Consider the following 10120-nt stretch of genomic DNA (forward strand, 5'->3'; position numbering starts at 1 on the left):
TAATGAGCCTCCCTAATCCCAACACCAAAGCCAAGATGTTCAACCATCCAGGCACACGGGCTTAAAGCAAGGCCCACGACCAACACCAAAACGCCTGAGCAAGCACGACTAGGAATCTACACGGATCTCTACTTTGCAAGCACAAACACGGATCTTACGTTGAAGCCATGAAAAGTCCTCAAGCGCATCTCATTTCTGCCACAGCGTATGGAGCAGCGAGGAAAGGCAGAAGGTGGCAGGAAGCCCGTGGTCTCGCCAGGCTGTGGCAGCTCCGACACGACGCTGGCCTCGCTGAGCTCCTCACTGAGCTCCTCGCTGAGCTCCCAGGCCGGGTGCTTCCCCTACTTGCTCCRTTCTCCAGGAATGCTCTGCAGGAGCATGGAAATCAGGTCAACTAGACAATCAGACATCTTCCTAATGAATGATAACTGTGGAGGAGTATAACATAATGGTGTATAATAGGAGTGAAAATTATTTTCTGTTAGAGGGAGATGACAGTAAAGAATGTAACATAGCCAAGGAAAAATACAAGATAAAATACAGCCTAAACTGTAACTGTCTCTACAACACCCACAGCCCTGAAGCTATCCCATCACCTTTTTCCATTCCATTTCTAAATGCAGCCTTCACTGGCCTCTGGCTTGCGATGCCGTCAGGGCTGGTCAGTGCCTTCATGGGAGCGTGTTCCCTGGGACCCTGGCGGGCACTGCCCTGGAAGCGCAGGTGGGACTGCAGGTATGCGGTGGGCAGATCACAYGCTGAGGGAACATGCTGCTCACTCCATGCAATAACAGTCGGAGATGGGAGTTTCTGCTAGAAATGAGAAGAATTCTGAACATAGCAACAAGGAAAGGTACAGCATAAACACATTGCTCTATAAAGATTAAACGCAAAGGAATGTCTAGACAGTTAAATTCCTATGGATTTTGCTCACCAGACTCCTCACACGGAGATCTATTTTGTTTCCACACAAGATCTGACAGAACCTTCAGCCCACTGTGCAGGAGCCCAACCAGTAACGGCCTTCACCCTTCACCGCTGCTCCAGTGAGAGCCGCAGAGCCACAGGCAGGAGCTCCTGCACGCGGTGCTGGTCCGAGCAGGCTCTGCGCTGCCAGATAGATAGAAGCAGCACGGAGGCCTCTCTCAGCGTGCCAGCACGAGCCCTGCATGGGTAGGGGCACAATGTACTCGCAGGGGTGGAGGTTATCTGGGTCTCACGGAACCGGCTGCGCTAGCGCATCCCACAGCTCGCCAGTGGGAGTAAATCTTGCTTGTAAATCTTACAGAGCAAATTCTGAAGCAAGTCTGCCTTTAGGTATAGCTAAGGCAATTTACTATGATCTATAAAAGATAAAATAAGGATCTTTCACTTAAGATCTTTTTTTTTTACACTTATTTTCTTGAGAATGGAGTTAGAAACAGAAGCACGTCCTCCTCCCCCAATCCGACTCAGTGATCTGGTCTSCTTTTTAACATAATTCTACTCCCAGGATTCCTTAATTGAGAAGTTTAAATAAATGAAATTATGAATATTGTATTATTGTTTAGCTTACAGAAAGCCTTTGTGCAAGGCTCTCAAAATTCAGAAATATGATGGGTATAAGACTACATAAATCATGGGAGGTTGTTCATTTCTGGACCCTTGGGACTTGAAGCAGCAACTTCCTCAATTATTTCACATAAATCAGAAAGGAAGAAGTTCAGATTTCCTGCATTGTAATGGAAACACATACTTTGAGGAGCTACAACTGGAGATCTGTGAAATCTAATTTCCTGGAATGGAATTTTGCCAGTCGGACGTTCCTGAGAAGAGGCGCATGTGTGTGTTACAGCTCAGAATGAATAAACCTTTGGGCATCTAGTGGCTGATGGGTTAATTTTGTGAGGCAGGGACACGGAATTACCCAGCAGGTTTCAGCAATTATATACATTACCCTAAATGATACCTGGTGATTTTAAAAGAATGAGGACAAGAAAATCACGTTCTCAGAAATTTCCAAAGATTCTGGCAGGAGAGTTCAACATCCCAAGCAAGTGTATGTAAACTGAAATGAGTATTTCGAACACAGAACACACTCAACTTGCATATTGCAATGAGCAGTTAGTCTTCTCACTGGCAGACTGCACATTCACCCATGACCATACTATGGAATAAAGAATTCTGTACTRTATTAATCAGTGGATATTTCATTAAAATGTCAGGAATTGTCTCCGAATCTTGTATACTAAAACTTATTGTTGGATTTCAGTACTAAGTACCTTTTTAAAAAAAAGTCCATCAGAAAAGATAATAAATTGTTATACGCCTATAATGGAAGAATATTTATATATACACAAATGCTTAGCTGGACCATGACATGCTATGTGCTACCATTTTAACAAGCAGCTGCTTAGTAACCTTCCATGGACTCTTATGAAAGCAGTAAAAAGAGTAATATTGTAGTACTACAGAAATGGTTTAGATAATGTAGTCCAGGAATTGTTTCCTTTGTCTTGGCACTTCCCTTCATATCTATACAAACCAATTTAAAAAAACTGATCAAACAACAACAACAAAAATCAAGCAATGGGAAGCAGCCCACTTCTGCAATATACTGCTGAGGGGATGGAATGTGATTTAAATGAAGATATAAGGTCAATTCTACTTTTTGGGTAAAACCCTCTGAATTCYGTGTGCCATATAAGGAATTAGAATCTCAACTAGAAACAAGTCTGGGAAGAGTCTCACTCTCAGACACATCAGTAAGGCTTCTGATTTCTAGTTTTTCCGAACCCTAGTGAAAGCTGAACACAGGACACTACGACCTCCTCTGCACACCCACCAGTTTATACTCCTTTTTTGCACCTTTGCAATAAAACCTTGCTGCTACAGCAGCAAAGCCATGTGCTGAAGCACGTGYTCGTCACCTGGATTACACCGTGGTGGCCGCCCTTCATCCCCTGCCCCAGGGGAGCCTCTTCCCTCCTCAACTGCCCCACTAATCCACCCAGCTTTAGTCTGCCAGCTTTGCAGCCTCCCTGTTGTTACCAAATTACAGGCTCTGCAGGCAGGGTCTTTATCTTGCTATCTGTACCCAGTCTCCTGCAGTTAGAGACAATTATCTACAGCTACTAATTCCTATTTAGCTCTAATGGAACAGACACAGAAAAGCAGTGTTAAATCCTCGTCTTTTGTAGAAATTCTGCACAGCAGACCCAGGAACATCCTGTTTTCACTTCTGCGAGATGATAATATTAAATAGGACAGGGAATAAATAGGAACTATGTCTTCACTGCTTATGCTCATACATGTTTATTTGGAGGATTAAGTGTCTCTACTAAAACAACAAAACTGTCTAGTCTCAAAAAAAAAAAAAAAAAAGTTTTCCCCTGGAATGAAAAAAGTAGTTTTCCCTCTAGAAGGTATCAGTAAGATGAAAGAAATTTCAAGAGTTGCTAATATAGTTGCTTTGTAATTTTTAATAAACACATAAGGTTTGCAGATACTACATATGGTACTTAGATAGCAGGAGTGTGCCAGCTGCTATTATCTTATTACTTGGTTTGCTCAAGACGTTTTTCTCCCTCCCTTCAACAAGTTAATATCATTAGCTCTGCCTGGGGGAAACTGAGTCTCAGTGAGGCAAGTTCACTCCGCAGGMCAACAACAGAAGGAATAAACGGGCTCCTTCAAGGCTCAATCTTATGTCCTACTTGCCATCCTTTTGCCACCAGCAAGCCCAGCAYTCAGATGTCTCATAGGAGAAACTCAGCAGAGAGTTATCTTCAAAACACAGTCCTGCCCTAACCTGGGTGCGTTACCACTTGCCCAGGAAATGCAAAAGCCTTTCACTTCTTTTCTGCTGCTTTCTCAAGCAAGTGAAGAGTAAGAGCAGTGCTGGTGCTCCCAAGAGGACCAGGTTCTCTCCAGGAAAGTGGTGTTAGTCATGTCATCGCTGCAGGGTGACGGACCTGCTCCTTCCTTTCCCAGGAAGCCGGGCAGGGAGCCGCGGAGCCTGCGGGTAGTCCCAAGCTGCAGCCCAGCGTGCTGGGGCTCTCRCGGGACCAAGCGCCTGCCGCAGGCACCAGGAGCCCGCGACCTTCCGAGCCAGGAGGAGGGAAACAACTGTCCCATGGAGACAAATCAGGAGCATCTTCATGCTGAAGCTCTGGCTGGCTGCTGGCCTGGCTGCTCYGCTAGCGAGCGGCAAAAGCGGCCGAGTGATCTGCACCGCACGGGCTTGCGGCCAGGCAGGCTYGGGCTGCGCACAGAGCCACTGGCCTCATTCCCATTTTCCCCTGACATTCCTATTTCTGTTCCTCCATTTATCCATGAACAGCTGCTGCATGTATCACGGGGTAAATGGATATCCATTCATTCCGAGCAGCAGACCTCACTGGTTGCAGGAGATCTGATCAACAACACTTACAGTTCTGAAGAGACTATCAAGATTTATTTTGCAGTTCATGTACACAGGAATTGTACTGCAAACTAGTAACACTGAATGCCTGGAAAGGTATGGCTTTTCAGAGCCTAAAATATGAAAAATATTTTCTGATCTTTCTGGTCCTTTTTTTTTATGGAGGAGGAAAGCTTCACTAGTACCTGCTTCTTCATTTATTATGGACATTAAGTTAAACAGAGTTTCCTCTTAAATTCAGTCTAATCAAATTAATAGCAATATTATTCTGAGTCACGCTAATCTAATTAGTGTCAATATTTAATAAATTTTCTACAAATTATGCTGAAAATGAGCTTCTTGCTTTCCATCAAGAAGTCTGGAAAGTATAAACAGCATTTCCTTCCAGTCCAGGAATCCGTGGCAAATACCAGCAAGGGCTGGCCTGGCGAATGAAGCAGTTGCTCCTTGACTGCCCTGCCGGCAGCCTGCGCATGCACTTTATTTCATTAATACTTTAAAGGTACACAGAAAACTCAACAAATAATTGCTGATTCAAAGTACATTCTTCTCCTTACTGCTTTTCATATATCCCTGTAACATTACTGTCATGACAGGACTGAGCATATATTTAAAAACACTCATGCCATATGATCAGGTGTGTTCATACCACAGGCCAGAACCATCACTATAAGGATGCTAAAGAAAGTCTGAAAAATATTAACTACACAGACACATTACTATAGAAATGAATCATCAGAGTGGATTTCAACACCTATCTAGAGATGTACAAATGGTGAGGAACTCCGTGCACAGCTGAGACTGTGTTCCTTTAAACAACTGGGAAATTATAGGGTACTTACTTCAAAAGTAGCATCAAATTATATTTCATGAAATACTACCGTGTTATCATTAACCCAAGTTTATTTTCCTACCTAAATCATTTTTTTCAGTACACAACTGAAGAGGGGTTTCTGCTGTGTCACTGCAGGGCTCTGTCAGTCCAATGCTACTGAACTGCTGTATCTAATCACACATCTCAGTGCTGAGCCTCCAGCAGAAGGGAGAGGCTAACACAGAAGATTGATAGGAAAATCCACTGGCTGAAACTACTTCTCTCTAAATACCTCTCAAACAACTGTCTCCAGCAGAGAGATCCACACAAGCCTGCGTGCTGGCTAATGATCAAGTCAAAAAGTAGTTAGATTCACTCCTGTTAGTGTTAGCTGATTGCAAAAATGCACGGTTAGGAAGCTGCACGGGTAGTGAGTGTTAGTCGCTGAAAAGTAAATAGAGTAAATCTTTATAGACTCCTACATACCACTGTTAGAGTGCATACAAGGAGATCAGCATTAAGTTCTATATAACGGGTTTCATCTTTGATCACTCTAACAGAATTATGTTCCTTCTATCAAAGTCTTCTTTCAAGTAATAAACTTGCTGAACATGATATCATAACCCAGCTGAACAGTTCACTGCTCATGAGGAAAGAGCAGGCATGTGGCCACTGCGATTGCACGAGGGAGCTTCAAGCAGAATCTCACTTATTTTTGTTCTAGTAGTAACAAGTTAAACATGATTTGATCCAAACCAACATTCCCTTTTGAATTTGGACTCAACAACAAATAAATCATGTATTTTCACATCAAGAGCTTACAGAGAAACACAACGAAAACTGCACTATTAACCATCTCCAGAAGTTTAAAAGTAAATCATGAGATTAATTTCTTTACAAATTGTAATGCTTTTTACACTATACATTAGATAGTTGTTCCTTTTCCCTTGATACGAGAATCCCTATACTTCTGCCTTTTTTGCAATATCTCTGTTAACGATTGTTACACTACTGCCTACCAAAAAATGATTAGTATTTACTGGTCCTCTGCAACTTTTATGGACAAAAGAAAGTGCTTTTGTTCTGATCTTTCTCCTTCCTAGTGATAAGAAATTGTTCTCTGCATTTATATCACACACTGGTGGTGTATGATATGAGTGGTGGTGTGTGATAAGAGGGGTTTCAGCAGTAGCATGTTTCACTTATTTTTTCTTTTTATTTTTTTCGTGTCTCTCTTCAAATGTATGTAAGATTAATGTCAATTAGGCAAAATTCCTTAAATGTTCTCCTTGCTCCAGACAGGGCAAGGACAAGCTCTTTGCAGACTCCCTATAGCCTCAGCCTCCTTGTTCATTTTTACACTTCACCACGACCAGCCACCCAACTGGCCTCTGAATTCCAGGCCCCCTCCAGCATTCCTCATTTGGTCACCCAAGCTTCATGTGGCTTTTATCATTCATAATTATATTCTCTCTGTGATATTCCTCAGCACTGCCCACGGGACACATCTTCCAAACTTCCCATCATTTATTTTTTCCCACTAAAATGGGTCTAATTTTCTACATTTGTTTTAAAGTGTGGTACTCAAAACTGGACAGAGTGGTTTGGCTGAAACCTCTCCAGCATCACCAGCAAAGTAGAGAACAGTCCGAAGTCATGAAACCCAGTATTTTTATGGTGCTGCTTGTTATACAGCAGGGCTATCTAGCAAGTTATTTCTCATTTAGCATTAATACATTTGACTTTTTTCTTCTAAAATATAGACTTTTGCACTTGCCTTAATTTCATGTGACTGATTTTGAGCCTCCTCTAATTGTTTAATATTATTTTATTAGGAACTGAAGTGACTGCAGCTACTTTCAACTCCATGTTACTGGCAAATATTTTCTGTTCTTCACGTTATCACACATTCTATTCTAAAATGGTCATCATCATTCAGGCTCCTAATGAAAATYAGGAGGAACATGCCTGGGATAAATCCCACCTGAAGTGCATGATAGTAATTAATTTTTTTTTTTTCTAAATGCTTTTTTCCCCCCACAAAAAATCATCACCTGAAGGAAATTCATTGTTTTCCAGAATTTCTTTGCTTAATAGAAAGCAAGAGAGAATGAAAATCCTTGCTAAAGCACATAAGTGTCACATCTACTCTTCCCTCTCAGCTGCCTTTACTATTATTGACTGTCTTGACACATAGTCTTGCTTAGTTTTCTTTCTGTTTGAGCCTGAGTTAAATTCACAGTGTGTTTCTGAATTCCTGACTAATCACTAGGTCATTCCCATCTGGCTCTAAAAAGTGTTAATCTTTGTGCCTGTTTCTGTGTCTGCCTTCTCAATAACTCAGAACCACCTCATCACGCAGCCTGTAATTAAGACCCACAGTTTGATTATAATTCCTCACGTTCCCACCCAAACTTGTCCCTGGTTCCACCCATACTGCTCCTCTGTCCATCTCATCTCTTGCTTTATATCTGAATCATAAAACGGACCCAGGTTCAGCGTGCTAGTTGTTCTGCGCTCTGCAGTTCCCGGGCGTCTCACTTTATCCCAGCTCAATCTCAGAGGCGGGATAACAAGATAACAACACCCGCGTTTAACAACATTAACACAAACGTCATGACAACAAGTCACGGCTGCAACAGGAGGGTTTCCTAACCAAGGTCTGGTGCCTCTAAGCAATAACGTGAGAAACTCCTGGCATGAGATTGCAGAGGGCAAGATCAGGTTACTCCTGCTTAAAATTAAGAGCCACATAATGTAATTTACTATCCCCTGCAATCTGCATTCTGCAAATGTCTGCTCCTATTGATGGATTTAGCTTCAAACGAAATGTTGAAATCAGCAGGAAACTTTCTGACAAGCTTTCAAAGCCAAATACAGAAAAGCAGTGGAAGTTCTGGTGTTACATAAATATTTTTCTTATATAGTTAAACACTACCACTTTATCCTTCCTCAGTACTGTGATAAAAAACACATTTAAATAAACACGGTTTCAAATGGATGTTTTAATTTTTGCCTGCTTTAGTGTATTATGCTTTTCTTCATTCACTGAAAGTATTACAGGTAAGATCCCTCCAGCTGAGTTAGCTACCAACATTAGAAAAATGTCACATTTTTCCAAAGCCTTTGATTCACTTACCTTTAGTTTAAACTACAAAAATAATCACTTGTGAAAAAGATAGCTTAGAATAACTCCTTGAACTATTTCTTTTATCCACGTTGTTCAAATTCTAACAAGCTTACCTTCTGTCAGCCTGATGCCACTCCACTTGCAAGAATATCTCTGTTCAAAAGTTGACCAGGTTCTACGTCACCAGTCGCCTCTGCATCATGTTTGGGATCGAAGATGCCTCCTGTCAATATTGTGGCTCGATGTTAGTAAAGATGACTAAAGTAAAAATAGCAAATCAGGTATTCAAATAAAATGTGTTCTTGTTTTTTTTTTTTTTTTTTTTNTTTTTTTTTTTTTTTTTTTTTTTTTTTTTTTTTTTACATTAAGCAGATAGCCAAACTGCTGCAGATCTCTGGAAGTCTATTTAATTTCAGTAAGCATCTGCAATCTGCAAAATAATTTGCTAACAAATTTCAGCCTCAGTGCATGTTTACAAGCCACATTTGCTGTTTCAGTCATGCAATTGCTCAAACTGCTCAAATAGCACTATTCTATATTCTGATCAGGGTATCACATTTGCATGCATTAATAATATTTTAATATTAATACAAGTAATTTTATAAATGTTTAGTGAACAATGAGTTCTCTAGAGCATAAGTGGGCACAGATGAATGGCTGTTTGCAAAAGTCATATCCTAGCATGGTCAAGATAAAAATAGTTTATGTAAATGTTCCCCAAAAAGCAAATAATTATAATTATTATGAACAGACAGATAAATATTATGTTCAGCCCAAGTATGTTTTGCTAAYGCTGTGTTTCTATCATGTGCCTGCATCCTTGGGCGGGCTGCAACAGGAAGGGGCGAGGGCGCAGGCGGCGATGTGGAGCAGGGGGCCCTGCTCCCGCCTCCAGAGGCTGCGGCTCCCCCGGGACAGCGGGACCCTTCCCGGGCCCTTCCCTTCCCTTTTGGGACACCCCAAAGGGCCGCAGGCCTTCGCCCTGCTCCAGTCACTGCAGTTTCAGGCAGGGGGCTAATAATAGGCAGAGCTGTTTACAGTGCTCGGGCAGTTGTGGCTGTTACAGCCACATAMAATAATTCATTCCTGCCTTACAAAGCACTGGTCTTTCAACAGCTTGGCAAAAGTATTGCAGCACTGCAAAGGTCAGCAAAGGCCTCACGCTGTAGAACTGGGCAGATAAAGTGAAGCCTGCTGGAAATCTGAAGATGACTTGGATTTAAAACCTAAATGGCTTTAATACAATTGATGAATAATTTTAATTAAACAGAAGTTATTATATAAGCCATTATTTTATTATTATTATATCAGCCATTATTTTATTACTAGACCATTTAAACAGTCCTTATAAAAAGATTAGAAAATATTRACTGTTAATATTTCATTTAAGATGTTCGGTTTAAAATTAATTCTGATTAAATATTTCTCTTTAAAAACTGCATTATTAGTATTAGATTAGTGGAGCATGCACAACAGACTCTACAATTCTATATTTTTCTAGACATGAAAAACTTACCTTTGTTTTTAGAAAATGCTTTTCCACTCCTGAAATACAAAGAAGAAAAATCACCACAGTGTTTTTTGATTTTGCTGATAGATATACCTTGTGCAGCACAGACCGAAAACAAGATAACTGCCAAGAACAAATAACTTTTGTTTCAATAGATTAGAAAATGAATCATCCATGTTATTTTTAGCAGATTATTAAGAGCTGACAGTTAAATCTGTAAACTGACTTGTGTGGGTTTTTTTATTCTTGTTAACATAACCTTTT

General features: G+C 41.0%; 1 long non-coding RNA gene across 1 annotated transcript; it reads right to left on the bottom strand.

Annotated features, from left to right (window-relative positions):
- Positions 1-607: 607 nt before the first annotated feature.
- LOC112950017 lies at positions 608-9890 on the bottom strand. Its single transcript, XR_003249926.1, has 3 exons — positions 9863-9890; positions 8460-8569; positions 608-813 (listed from the first exon to the last, which is right to left on the bottom strand). It is a non-coding gene; the product is annotated as an uncharacterized LOC112950017 (long non-coding RNA).
- Between the last annotated feature and the right edge of the window lie 230 nt (positions 9891-10120).

The sequence above is a fragment of the Nothoprocta perdicaria genome, unplaced genomic scaffold, assembly GCF_003342845.1.
Source record: "Nothoprocta perdicaria isolate Ctin4 unplaced genomic scaffold, notPer1 scaffold_304, whole genome shotgun sequence".
Lineage (NCBI taxonomy): Eukaryota > Metazoa > Chordata > Aves > Tinamiformes > Tinamidae > Nothoprocta > Nothoprocta perdicaria.